At 38.6% G+C, this 13,965-nt stretch overlaps 1 protein-coding gene across 5 annotated transcripts in view; it reads right to left on the bottom strand.

Annotated features, from left to right (window-relative positions):
- kirrel3b (kirre like nephrin family adhesion molecule 3b) overlaps nucleotides 1-13,965 on the bottom strand; it is a 1,066,676-nt gene that overhangs the window by 109,945 nt on the left and 942,766 nt on the right. The gene's annotated exons all lie outside the window — the stretch shown is intronic.

Consider the following 13,965-nt stretch of genomic DNA (forward strand, 5'->3'; position numbering starts at 1 on the left):
TAAAGCAGAAAAAAGAGGTTAGTGGTATAAATCAAAGTAAAAATGTTAATAATAGAATTAAAACATATATTTTATGTCATTAGCATAATATTTGCTATATTTTAAGAATGACTGGCATGCTCGAAATTGTTTCTGTTACAGTACTTATTTTATTACATAACAGTGGCTGCGATGAAAATATCTGTTTGATGTTCTGTGATATAAATGAAAAATACAGAAAGGAATACCTTAATAGGATACAGTCTTTAGTCATGGAGAAAAACAAAATGCTCTCAGCTGTTCAAAAGTACTTGGAACAAAACATCTTTATAGAATAGCGTTTAAACAAGAAACTAATATCACCGTACAAATCCAACCTAAAAAAACTAAGTAGACACTTCAATTCTGCGATGTTTTGCAAATCTTTCTGTGGTTTTTTGTAATACAAACCTTTATTAATGTTTTATATTACATTTTCTTACCTGGTGTGTGCTGGCTAATTATTTTTCCTAATCGTTTTGTTGCTAAAAGTGATTTTTGTAAAAATTGCCAGACAATTTGGCATTTGGTACTTTGTATCAATATGAGAATAATATGAAATTCTTTAAAATCAAATAGTTGTATAAGAAGAAAAATATTTCATAGTGACATTAACATGTGAGGTGTAGTAGTTGTGCTATCGTCAGAGTACAGTGAACTTCACACTTTCATGCCTGATCGACATACAGAGTTTTCATGTTATCCCTTTGTTTGTGGGAATTTTTTGGTGTCATTATTATTTCTTCCCAAATTGCCAAAATGAGCAGGTAAGGTTAAGTTTTGGCTCCACAATGGCCCGATGTGACTGTACCTTGTCACTGCAAAGCATTTTTTCCAGGACGACTGTTTTCTCATACTTCTGTGAGGTGTTCCCATTTAACATTAGAAAAATGGACGAAGAAAGTATTGAGAAAGTGTTATGTTATGAATAGAAGTGGAAAATATTAAGAGGGTTTAAACAATTGAAATAAACCATTTTAGGGAGACCTTTGGTAGACTAACATGGTGGTGTAGTTCTTAGCACCATCATGCTCTCAAATCACTGACTTATGGACCCAGTGTCCTTAGTTTGATTCTCATTATTTCTGAATCACTCATTGTTATAAGATCCAAGATTATGTTCTACCAAAACAGAGAAGGCCAGAATCAAAGAAGAAATGGATTGGGAAATAAAGAGAGAATTTGTTGGGGTCAGATCGAAAATAATCTAAATAACCTAACCATCACAACCAAAATGTCTACCAAAATCGAAATGAAAATAAAACACAATATTTCAGTCCCCAAAGTCTGCTTACAAACTGAAAATCACCCCCCATGAAGTCTCTTTAGGATCCACAGTCTTGGATGCGGAATCACATGCAGTACTGGTTTAAATGCTGTTGCATTAGTGGTATCTCATCTTGCAAAATCTGGGAACCAGAAGCCTAGGAAAGGGCTATTTACAATAGCAAATGAAGACCATATTGGTGGTGAACTCAAAAGTAACAATGCAAAAAAAAAAACAAAAAAAAACTTCAAGTCTTAAATTCAGCAAAACAAAAGGGAAACTAATCAGTGAGGTCCAAAACCTCATTAAATAAATGAAGAGTCTGAGGGAAAAAAATGACAATGTTAGTATAAATCATAAGACACACTCACTAAGGAAATTATTAGGAACACCTGTGTATCTGTTTATGTATGCAATTATCTAATCAGCAAATCACGTGCCAGCAGTGCAATGGGTACAATCATGCAGATACAGGACAGGAGCTTCAGTTAAAGGTTACATCAAACACCGGAATGGGGAAAAAAATATAATCTCTAATTTTGACCATGACATTATTTTTGGAGCCAGACAGGCTGGTTTGTGTATTTCTGTAACTACTGATCTACTTTTCATGCCAAAAAGTCTCTAGAGTTTACTCAGAATAGTGTGAAAAACAAAAAAAATATCCAGTGAGCAGTAGTTCTGTGGAGAGAAATGCCTAATTGATCAAAGACGTAAGAGGAGAATGACAGAAAGACTACAATAACTAATCTCAGAATTCACAATATATAGGACCTTGAGATGGATGGACTACAAAAGCGGAAGACAGGCAGTGGGTACAGGCTCACCAAAACTGCACAGTTGAAGACTGGCAAAACACAGCCTGGTCTAATGAATCTCAACTTCCACACAGGCACACAGATGGAAAAGTCAGAATTTGGCTTCAATGGCATGGATCCATGCACCCAACCTGCCTTGTGTCAATTGTCAGTGTTGTTGTTAGTGGTGTAATGGTGTGGGGAATGTTTTCTTGGCACAGCACTTCAATGGCACTGATACAGAAGGACTGCAGAGAGATGATTGGCTTTCATTTGAAATAATTAGAAATATTTTATCTAAGAAGGCTCCTGTCTAAACAGAAATAAATGTAGATGCCTGACTGACAATGTGACATATGTTGAGCAAATTGAGAAGTTTAAAAAAAGAAATCTTTAACATCTCACTACTTACTGGAGTTCACATCTTAAAGTCACCATGATATAATCCTCCCAACAGAAACTGTATAATTAAGTACACCCACAATACACAGCAAATTTTATTAAATTCCCATTCAGTTACAAAGTAATCTTATTAAATATAAATCACGTTCAAGCTGGCTGTACTCATCTGAAATCATTTATTTTTTCAACAAAATAAAGTGGAGATTAGAAACCCTATTAAGTCAAACTCCTTTCTATGTGTGAATATATTGCAGTGTTTAATGTTTAAAGTACTGTATTATATTGTCAGTTTTTCTTTGGATATCCACATTGGCACTTCTTGATTTTTTTTCCATGGAAACACATATAATGGTTTGCATTCAAGCATTAAATGTTGTATTATTTTATTTCTACCAACAACCTGTCTTTAAGTTTTTGGCGCTATAGTTATGGACTCTTAACATCTAAAGTCCATCCATCCATTCATTTTCCATCCCACTGAATCCGAACACAAGGTCACGGGGGTCTGCTGGAGCCAATCCCAGCCAACACAGGGCACAAGGCAGGAACCAATCCCAGCCAGGGTGTCAACCCACCGCAGGACACACACAAACACACCCACACACCAAGCACACACTAGGGTCAATTTAGAATCGCCAATCCACCTAACCTGCATGTCTTTGGATTGTGGGAGGAAACCGGAGCACCCGGAGGAAACCCACACAGACACGGGGAGAACATGCAAACTCCACGCAGGGAGAACCCGGGAAGTGAACCTGGGTCTTCTAACTGCGAGGCAGCAGCGCTACCACTGCGCCAAGTCCATTACAGTAACTACTGTTTTTTTACAATTATCTGTCTGTGAACAGTAACCTTGTTGTTGTTCTCCTTTCTCCACAGGTGCTCTTGTTATCGCTCTAATACCACAATGTGCACATTAGGTTGATTGCTGTCTGTGTATTTGTGACCTGAGATGCTATAGCATCCTGTCCAGGACTCAGCTTTACCTTACATCTGAAGAAGCTGAGTAAGGCTGATTGGCAACATTTAGTTTTTCAAAGCAAATATGGAATATTTACTGTTGTCCTTATTTGGCAAATATCTTACTGGAAATTTGTCATGTGACTGACTTAGATTAACTTTTTTTCCCAGAGCCCCATGATACATTGTGAGGTCAGTGTGACATCACAAAGCTGTAGCAGTTATATGTAGAGCTATCCCCCATGCATACTGCAAGCATACTCTACCTTATTTATAATGTTGCTGCTAGATCTGCTTTGTGTATGTGTGATGTCACTGCCTGTTCAATACTCCGGCGGGATTTGCACCCCTTTAGAAAAAAACAAAACAGTATTTTCATTTGAGGGGTACATTAACTGACCATAATTAGTATTTTGTGAGTACTGCTGCAAAATATGTAGCACTTATCCCTGTGTGTTTATTTACTTGCTGCAGCACCATGTGGCTACATTCGCATGCTGGCCAAATGCATGCACAATTATTAACAAGGGACAACGAGTTATAACAAACTTCAAAGGAGTCAGAAAACACATAAGACACTGTGAAAAAATAATAATAATAGTGAAATATGTATTACTAGTTACCAGGTGTTTTTATATTCTTGAAGGAAGAAAAAAGCGAGAAGCACCTGCCCAGTTAGATAAGAATCAAAAGATAATGTGCCAGCTACGTAGAACACAAATTAAAAAAAAAAATGGAACAAGATTTAAGTTTGTGGCGAGCCAATCAGTGTCCCCGAAGAGTGGAGCTCTTTCAGAAGATTTTTTTTTTTTACTTATTGCTGGTTTGTGGCCATTTGTAATATTTTGTTTGTGACTATGGTTCTGTTTGCATCTTTTCTTGCTGAAAACATGGTAGCATAATGGTTAGCATTGCTACCTCACAGCTAAGGAAATGCTTAACATTAATAAACTTGTGAATGCAATTGGCATAACATAATGTGGCATCAACAACAACATTTATTTATATATAACATTTTCATACACATAATGTAGCTCAAAGTGCATGTACTCTAATTTGATCCTAATCAGAGAACAATTGTTAATTCAATTTGCTATACAGTGATCCCTCGCTATATCGCGCTTCGACTTTCGCGGCTTCACTCCATCGCAGATTTTAAATGTAAGCATATCTAAATATATATCACAGATTTTTCGCTGGTTCGCAGATTTCTGCGGAAAATGGGTCTTTTAATTTATGGTACATGCTTCCTCAGTTTGTTTGCCCAGTTGATTTCATACAAGGGACACTATTGGCGGATGGCTTAGAAGCAACCCAATCAGAGCATGTATTACATATTAACTAAAACTCCTCAATGATATGCTTCCTGCGCGGTGCTTGATTGTTTGCTTTTCTTGGTCTCTCACCTTCTCTGACATTCTCTGCGCCTGACGGAGGGGCTGTTTGCACAGAGGATACGGACGCTCCTCTACAAAATGCCGCTTTATTGCGGTGCTTCGGCATACTTAAAAGCACGTATTGATTTTTTGCTTTTCTTATCTCGCGCTCTCTCTCTCTGACATTCTCTGCTCCTGACGGCGCTCCTTTGAAGAGAAGATATGTTTGCATTCTTTTAATTGTGAGAAAGAACTGCCATCTCTGTCTTTTCATGGAGCACAGTTTAAACTTTTGACTAAAGGGTGTTATTTCATGTCTAGAGGGCTCTAATAAGGTTAAAAAAACATATTTAGAAGGTTGTAAACAGGTTTTCAATGCTCTAACTGCGAAAATATTAGATTTATAAATAAAGAATCCTTCTTCGTGGAAATTCATTTATCTGTCTGGAGCGGATTAACCGCGATAAACAAGGGTTTACTGTATAACTGTGCAGAGAATATTTATAAATAGTGTGGGAGAGTTTCTAAGGGCTTAAAATATATAAAAATAACCATACAAACATATGGCTTCTACTTCGCGGATTTTCATCTATCCCGGGGGGTTCTGGAACACAGAGGTGGGATTACTGTAGTCTAATAAACAATTGTAGATGATAGGAGTACATATTTTGATTATTTGAATGCTCTGTAATGATATACAGTTTGGGTGATGATGTCAATCATCTTGGTATTTTTTTTCAAGAGGGCCGTTTAGCAATAAATAGTAAAAGAAATGTCACTTGAAGGGGTACTTTTTCTTAACAACTTAACCTGAATCATTACAGTGACAATGCATTTTAATACTGAAATGAACATATATACAGTACAGGGTGAGTCAAAATTATGTTAACATTAATGACACTGCTATGTATATACTTATATAACATTTTTGTGGACAATTTATGTGCCACATATGTTACATGTTTTGAACATGATGGCGAACAGGTTGAGACATTCCTGTGAATCATCTTGCACATATGAAGTGTGTTTTGTGAATACATTTTTTCTGCCATTGAAATGTTAACATAATCTGGACTCACCCTGTATATTTTAACAATTATATATAGACTGTCTTTAGGTGAGATATTCCCATATTCATATTAGAACTTGCTCCTAACTTTAAGTGCTTACCTTTAAAGTAATTTTATTTGCTTTTATTTAGGAAGTTCTTAGCTGGGTCTTTTCAGTAAGGCTAAAGTTACTTTGAATTTGGAGGACCTTTACAGGAAATTTACCATCAGTTTTTAAAAATGACCTCAGACATGGTTCCACATGTGTCCATCCAATTTCTAACCTCCTTAATTCAGTTTAGAGTATGGGGACCAATGCAGACCCAAACTTCAAAAGGGTGTCAATCCATCACAGCACAAACTAATGTACACTCCGGCACTTACAGTACAAACACAAAATGAATTTGAGTTTCAATTTTACATAGATGGGTGGCATGGTGATGCATTGGTAGCACTACTGCCTCGCAGTAAAGAGACCAGGGTTCACATCCATGGGGGAATGTGTGCATTGGCCTCCCCATATCTACGTGGGTTTCTTCTGGGTGCTCCGGTTTCCTCCCACTTTTTGTTCCTGCCTTGCATCCTATGCTAAGTGGGTTAGGCTCAGCCCCCACCCCAGTGTCCTGCTCTGCATCATGTGGGTTAGAAAACGACATGACAAAAATAATACAGCTACAAATTAGATTAAGGTCTCTTAAACAATCATACTGTACTAATACAGTCATTGAAATTGAAGTATAAAGATTATCTTTAAACATTTACACAAGAATCCTGTTTACTGATCCTTGTCAACATAATAAATAATGCAGTCCATCCATCCATCCATTTTCTAACCCGCTGAATCCGAATACAGGGTCACGGGGGTCTGCTGGAGCCAATACAGGGCACAAGGCAGGAACCAATCCTGGGCAGGGTGCCAACCCACCGCAGGATACACACAAACACGGGCCAATTTAGAATCGGCAATCCACCTAACCTGCATGTCTTTGGATTGTGGGAGGAAACTGGAGCGCCTGGAGGAAACCCACACAGACACGGGGAGAACATGCAAACTCCACGCAGGGAGGACCCGGGAAGCGAACCCAGGTCTCCTAACTGCGAGGCAGCAGCGCTACCACTGCGCCACCGTGCCGCCCCAAAAATAATGCAGTATCACCAATCAATTAGGGCACCGCATCAGAGAGACTATGAAGTACTTTTTTTAGCATGTCTAATGTTGTGCAATCACTTAAATAATAGGTGATGATGAATAAAGAAGAATTATATTTTGTGGAGTTTTAATGTAACTTATACTGCAAGTCGATTTAAAAAATGCTAATACACTACATTAAATTGGCCTTTAGCTTTGTACTCAAAGCCTAGAATTGCAGTCATTTTGCCGTATCGATTAAGTTTATTTTACTGTGTCTGTGTGGCCAGTTTGATTGTTATTATTATTATTATTATTATTATTATTATAGATGTTATTGTTGGATTATTGTCTTTGCTGTAGCATTCCCCACCATCACCTCATATTTATGCTTTATAAAGTGCATGTAAAAGAGGAACCCAAAACCAAATCTTGCCCATACCCTCCACAAACAGCGTGTTGCACCCCTGCCCAGAGGAAACAACAAAGCCAGGAAATCAATACTCAGTGATGTGCTTAAATAAAAGTTCAAGGATAATTTTGTACAGTCTGAATTTTACTCAGTTTAAATCACAAATAAAGGGAATGGTTAAACACAGGAGGCGCTGTAAGAGTTGAATCTGAATCCTGGTCCAGTGTGTACCTAGCATGTGTCTGAATCTCAGATCCTTCTGAGCTTATTCTTAAAAGATTATGCTGTTATTTTATTATTTCTTACTATGATAAATGCATTTTTTGTTATTTTATTTAACCCTTAAGAGAAAATATTATATTTTTGGTATAATCATTGTTCTATTGTTATGCACTAAATTTCCTGTGGATGGCAAACATAGGAAACATATGGTTCAGAACATAAAAATGAACGTGCATCCTGATGTATTTTTAAATGAAAAGTGTATTTTTTTGAAAAGTCGTGTGCTCTTAAGGACTATAAATCAACCTAGTTGTTGCGGTTTATTGTAGTTATTTAAGGTATCAATGTTTGTCATGTCCCGTTAGCAACTGGGTGCAACCAATGATGTTAAAAGCTTTCTGATTATGTAATGAATTCCTTTTTGAGTAGTGATCTAATCAATGAATTGTATAAATATAGCACAGAGGACACTTTGTTCTTTGCAAAAACACTAATATGACATGCTTTTGTCTCTTGCAAGATTAAGATAAAGAATAATGATTAACGCTTTCTCCTGCCTGGGTTTTATTGCTTAAATTGGGGCATTCCAGTGGGGGGTGTCTGTATTTAAAATATTTATCCACAGTGCACACCTCAAAAATTCATGTAACAGAAGTTAACTGAATGTCTGATTAATGCCACTGTGCAATAAACAATTGCTTATGTGTAGTGAACACACTGTCATTTGTTTCTCATGGCAGATGAATTTCTAGTTACTAAGTTGTCTGCTTTTCAATACAGTGTGGTAGCATTTACAAAACTTATAACTGCCCAAGGGACATTCACAATTAAGCTTAGGAGTGTTTGCTGTATAATTTAATTTTTTATGAGCTTACAAAATATGTGTTCTTTCACTTGTTGAGTGTACAGTGCACCCACACTATTGCCTATTTCAGTTTTTATCATCATTTTATTTAGGAAACTGAACATTATATTTAAGCACAATCCAATCAAAAAAAATAACATAGCAAGTACAATATGCTCCAAAGACAATTCATGAAACTCAGCACTCAGCCACCTCCCAACAAAACAAGTTTACACGTCTAAAATAGTTCTTTATGTAGGATAAAACAGCAAAAAAAGTCATTTAACTCCAGCATATTTACTTTAGAAATACATTAATGAGTTCTTGCCAAGTTCTGAACAGATTTTTGTAAAGAGAAATTCCAATTTGAGATAACATAGACCATAGCTTTCTCAGAGAGTTATAACTGGTGGATTGGAATTCTTACAATAGAACAAAATAATTTTTTGTGCAAGTAGTGTGTGTTTGGTGTGTGTGTGTGTGCCCTGCGGTGGGCTGGCGCCCTGCCCAGGGTTTGTTTCCTGCCTTACACCCTGTGTTGGCTGGGATTGGCTCCAGCAGACCCCTGTGACCCTGTAGTTAGGATATAGTGGGTTGGAAAATGGATGGATGGATGGTGTATTATATGAAGTTACAGCTGATATTCCATAGCACAGTTAAAATCCACCTGGAATTACTTTCAAGACTGGCCTTAGGAGGAATCCAGAGTCATCAGAGAGATATATAAATATTTTTGCCAAAGTGACACTGTGAAGAGTGGTCTGTGGCATCAGGTGAGTTTTTAAAAAAACAATAACACCCAGTGAGGTGCAGGCTCTAATCGGGCACAGATGAGTGCATGAGTTGGGCGCATGGCTGATGGCAAAGGCACGTGCGAATGCATACATCACTCAGGTGGCTCATTAGCGCTTCAGAGGGAGTGCCGTCATCTCACGCCCAATCAGGAGAGGCGGTATAAGAGAATCCTGCATGGCAGAGGGGGGAGAGGATGAAAGATCAGTGAAAAAAGGAAGAAACATCCAGAGACAGAGAAGAAAAGGAGGTTAAAGAAAGGAGAGAGAAGCAGGCAGGCGGGAGGAAAGCCCCTCAGGGAAGAATCCAGCTGATGCATAGGGGCTGAAGGAGGCTACAGAAGCCGAGTGTCTGGGGGAGCTGGAGTGACCCAGTGTTCGCTCCCGTGTACAGATTTGGGCCTAGAGGTATTTTCACCTGAGGCAGGAGGATTAATTTGCTCCCCTATTTATATACTTTTTTATTACTAATAAGTATTAAATAAAAATACTTACTAGGGTGATATCATACAAAGAAATGAGTGTATCAAGCGAGAGCGTCCGATGCAAATAATCAGCTTGCTTAAGGTATTTAACGAACATTGCAACATTTGGCTTTTTTCTTTCTTTTTATTTTGTAATTAATTTTCATTTTTCATCAATTTGGCGCCCTTTCACATTGTTCACTAGAGGCAAGTGCCTTGTTTGCCTCACCCTTGTCCTGGCACTGCCCATGTACGTCCAGGTAAGGTGGCAGGAGCTGGTCAGAGCGAAGTTTGGTTCGGATTGAGTGCCCTACCTGAGAGTTATGGACAGCAGGAACTCGGGCCTGTAATAGAAGGTTGGCTGTACCTTTCAGTAGGGGTTCTCCTCTGCTAAGAAGCCCCGTGTAACATAAGGAGAGGAGACGTCAGTTTTAAAAGGATGCACCAGGGACTGAGATTTTAGAGAAGTTTACTGCCTTACGATTTTAGCCTCATTTCTAAAGGATTATTTATGGGACTGTTTTTAGCCGTCACGTGTTCATTGACTTTTAATGGATTACTTATTTATTTATTGAAGATTTTGGTCTGAAGTATTTGAACACTGTTTGTTTTTCTGTCTGTTGGATTTTATATAAAAGCACTTATCACTTTTGCACCCACTCCTTCGTATGCGTGTGTCCTCATTTGCCCGGGTCATTTTGGTTATGGTATCGATGGTGGAAATCTCAGGAATTATTGGGGGTAACTTGTTAAAACTAATGTGCGCTACATAGATTATTTTAAAAAAGTAGCAGATGTAATGGAATACTTTTTTTATTGAAGATACCTGCATTACTTAAAAAAAATAACGTGTTACTACTGACACGTATTACTGATACTCCAAACAAAAAATGACAGCATGATGACAGCTAATGGGGAAGAGGTTAAGTATGTGCTTGGTATGCAATCAAGTGAAAAGAACTGAACAAAAGTTATAAGTATACATTTGTTCCTATAATTGCTGAAGGGTAAATTTAATCGACCCAGTTTAGGGTCACAAAGAGCGAGTGATTGTCGCAGCACCAATGGGTGTAATGTGGTGGGAGGCATGTCAGTCCTTTGCGGTCCAGTGCCAGAAGACTATTGATAAAGTGTCAGCTTAGTTTTATCCAGCTATTTTCTATTGATATGTTGAAACAATGTAATCTCCCAGTGCAGAGGCCAGTGTTCATACTGGAAATCTTCAGGGGCTCAGGTTGGGGATAGAGAAAGGAGAAATATGTTACTTACTTTACTGCACATTGCAGACTAAATGTATTTATAAAAAAGAAGAAGGCCATTTTTCTGGACAGTTTCATAAAGGTTCAAAGATGTGTAACTTTTTATAGAAACGAACAAACAATAACGCAAAAAACACTGTTTGAATTGCATTTTATAATATAACTATATGATATAACATACCAGTAACAGTGCCCTGCACGATATCGTGCAGTGAATACACTTGACTTATCGTTTTCATCCTCTTTCTCTGTACATTTAGTATTTGTTTGCTCAGAGGTTGATGCACTTGCTGCTTCGTGAGCAGCTCTTGTTTTCTCCACCCTAGTGGCTCACTTCTTCTCTTCTTTCGCTGGCATCTTTTCACATTAAAACTGATTAAGTCAGTTATTGTGTTGCAATTACTTAGTACATTTTCCTTAATTTTTCACTTAAGCGTTCAATCTGCCTCAAGAATGATTTAAGATATGAAGAGGTAGAGGAAGTGACAGTGAAGGTGGTAGAGATGAGAACGGCGCCCGTATGCATGTGTGGCATGGCTGCCCTACTGCACACTGCCGAGAGTTGATTCTACAATAAAATAAAATAAAAATAAAAAGAGGAATAACCTTGGAGGTCAATCATCACCCTGAAAGTGGACAGTAGAGGTCACGTAGTATATGTGTACCAAATTTCAGGTCAATAGATCAAACGGTTTAGAAGCTACAGGTGATTTAAAATCCTGGACAGACAAATGGACAACCACGGTAGCGTATTATATAAGAAGATATAACATATATAATTAATAAGCAATATGCAATGTAACTAAGTTACTTTTTTAAAGTAATGTTCTCTAACACAGCTCAGAGGTCAGGTTTTTCCCTCGTCATTGAGTGATCTATCACATTTCTGAACAAAAATCAGATTTTTTTCAAAAACAAAAGCAGGATAAATTCACACAAAATCACAAAACAAAAGTAATCAAAGTGGGCAAAAGCACAAACCAAAAACTAAAGGAAAGGCCAAAACAGCAACACACTAAATTAGATCAATAGAACAAGGGATTTGCTTATAGCAAAACACAAAGGCAGACGCCTGAGCTGTCCACTATTCTCAGCTCCCCTTTTGATGTCCTCCATAATGTCACTGCTGCAAAACAAGCATTGTCATGTAACAGACCCGAATTAAGAGGGTCCTGAGGCAGAAAGCTTGCGACAGGCAGGGCTAAGGGAGCAGAGCCCCTGCCCACTCCTGACACATGCCTTGTGCCTGATGCTCCTTGCAGCCATATAATAAGACAAGATGACTGAGGAGACTGATGGGTGGATGGATGCTATAGTGCACACTGACGTGACCTTATAGACCCATCCATAAAAATGAACAGATTTATCACCACAGATATGAGGGAAGATGGTGGACAGAGTCACAGAGACAGAGAAACCATAAATAAAAATATTGTGCCTCAAAGCTGAAAAGCTCAAACTAAATGTAAAGTCAAAAAGATACCTCACTTTGAAATCCTCTTTCGATTTATTTCGACTCAGTGATACAATAAAATGTTTCATTTAAAGCAAGCTCAGAATCATTATAATGAGGGCTCATTATTATCCATCCATTATCCAACCTGCTATATCCTAACTACAGGGTGATGGGGGTCTGCTGGAACCAATCGCAGCCAACACAGGGTGCAAGGCAGGAAACAAACCCTGGGCAGGGTGCCAGCCCACCGCAGGGTGCACACACACCCACACACACATTTGGAATCGCCAATGCACCTAACCTGCATGTCTTTGGACTGTGGGAGGAAACGCTCATTATTACACACATTATTATTTACACTCACCTAAAGGATTATTAGGAACACCTGTTCAATTTATCATTAATGCAATTATCTAATCAACCAATCACATGGCAGATGCTTCAATGCATTTAGGGGTGTGGTCCTGGTCAAGACAATCTCCTGAACTCCAAACTGAATGTCAGAATGGGAAAGAAAGGTGATTTAAGCAATTTTGAGCGTGGCATGGTTGTTGGTGCCAGACTGGCCGGTCTGAGTATTTCACAATCTGCTCAGTTACTGGGATTTTCACACACAACCATTTCTAGGGTTTACAAAGAATGGTGTGAAAAGGGAAAAACATCCAGTATGCGGCAGTCCTGTGGGCAAAAATGCCTTGTTGATGCTAGAGGTCAGAGGAGAATGGGCCGACTGATTCAAGCTGATAGAAGAGCAACTTTGACTGAAATAACCACTCGTTACAACAGAGGTATGCAGCAAAGCATTTGTGAAGCCACAACACGCACAACCTTGAGGCGGATGGGCTACAACAGCAGAAGACCCCATCGGGTACCACTCATCCCCACTACAAAAAGGAAAAAGAGGCTACAATTTGCACGAGCTCACCAAAATTGGACAGTTGAAGACTGGAAAAATGTTGCCTGGTCTGATGAGTCTCGATTTCTGTTGAGACATTCAAATGGTAGAGTCAGAATTTGGCGTAAACAGAATGAGAACATGGATCCATCATGCCTTGTTACCACTGTGCAGGCTGGTGGTGGTGGTGTAATGGTGTGGAGAATGTTTTCTTGGCACACTTTAGGCCCCTTAGTGCCAATTGGGCATCGTTTAAATGCCACGGGCTACCTGAGCATTGTTTCTGACCATGTCCATCCCTTCATGACCACCATGTACCCATCCTCTGATGGCTACTTCCAGCAGGATAATGCACCATGTCACAAAACTTGAATCATTTCAAATTGGTTTCTTGAACATGACAATGAGTTCACTGTACTGAAATGGCCCCCACAGTCACCAGATCTCAACCCAATAGAGCATCTTTGGGATGTGGTGGAACGGGAGCTTCATGCCCTGGATGTGCATCCCACAAATCTCCATCAACTGCATGATGCTATCCTATCAATATTGGCCAACATTTCTAAAGAATGCTTTCAGCACCTTGTTGAATCAATGCCACGTAGAATTAAGGCAGTTCTGAAG

Source organism: Polypterus senegalus, chromosome 9, assembly GCF_016835505.1.
Source record: "Polypterus senegalus isolate Bchr_013 chromosome 9, ASM1683550v1, whole genome shotgun sequence".
In the NCBI taxonomy this organism is placed as follows: Eukaryota; Metazoa; Chordata; class Cladistia; order Polypteriformes; family Polypteridae; genus Polypterus; species Polypterus senegalus.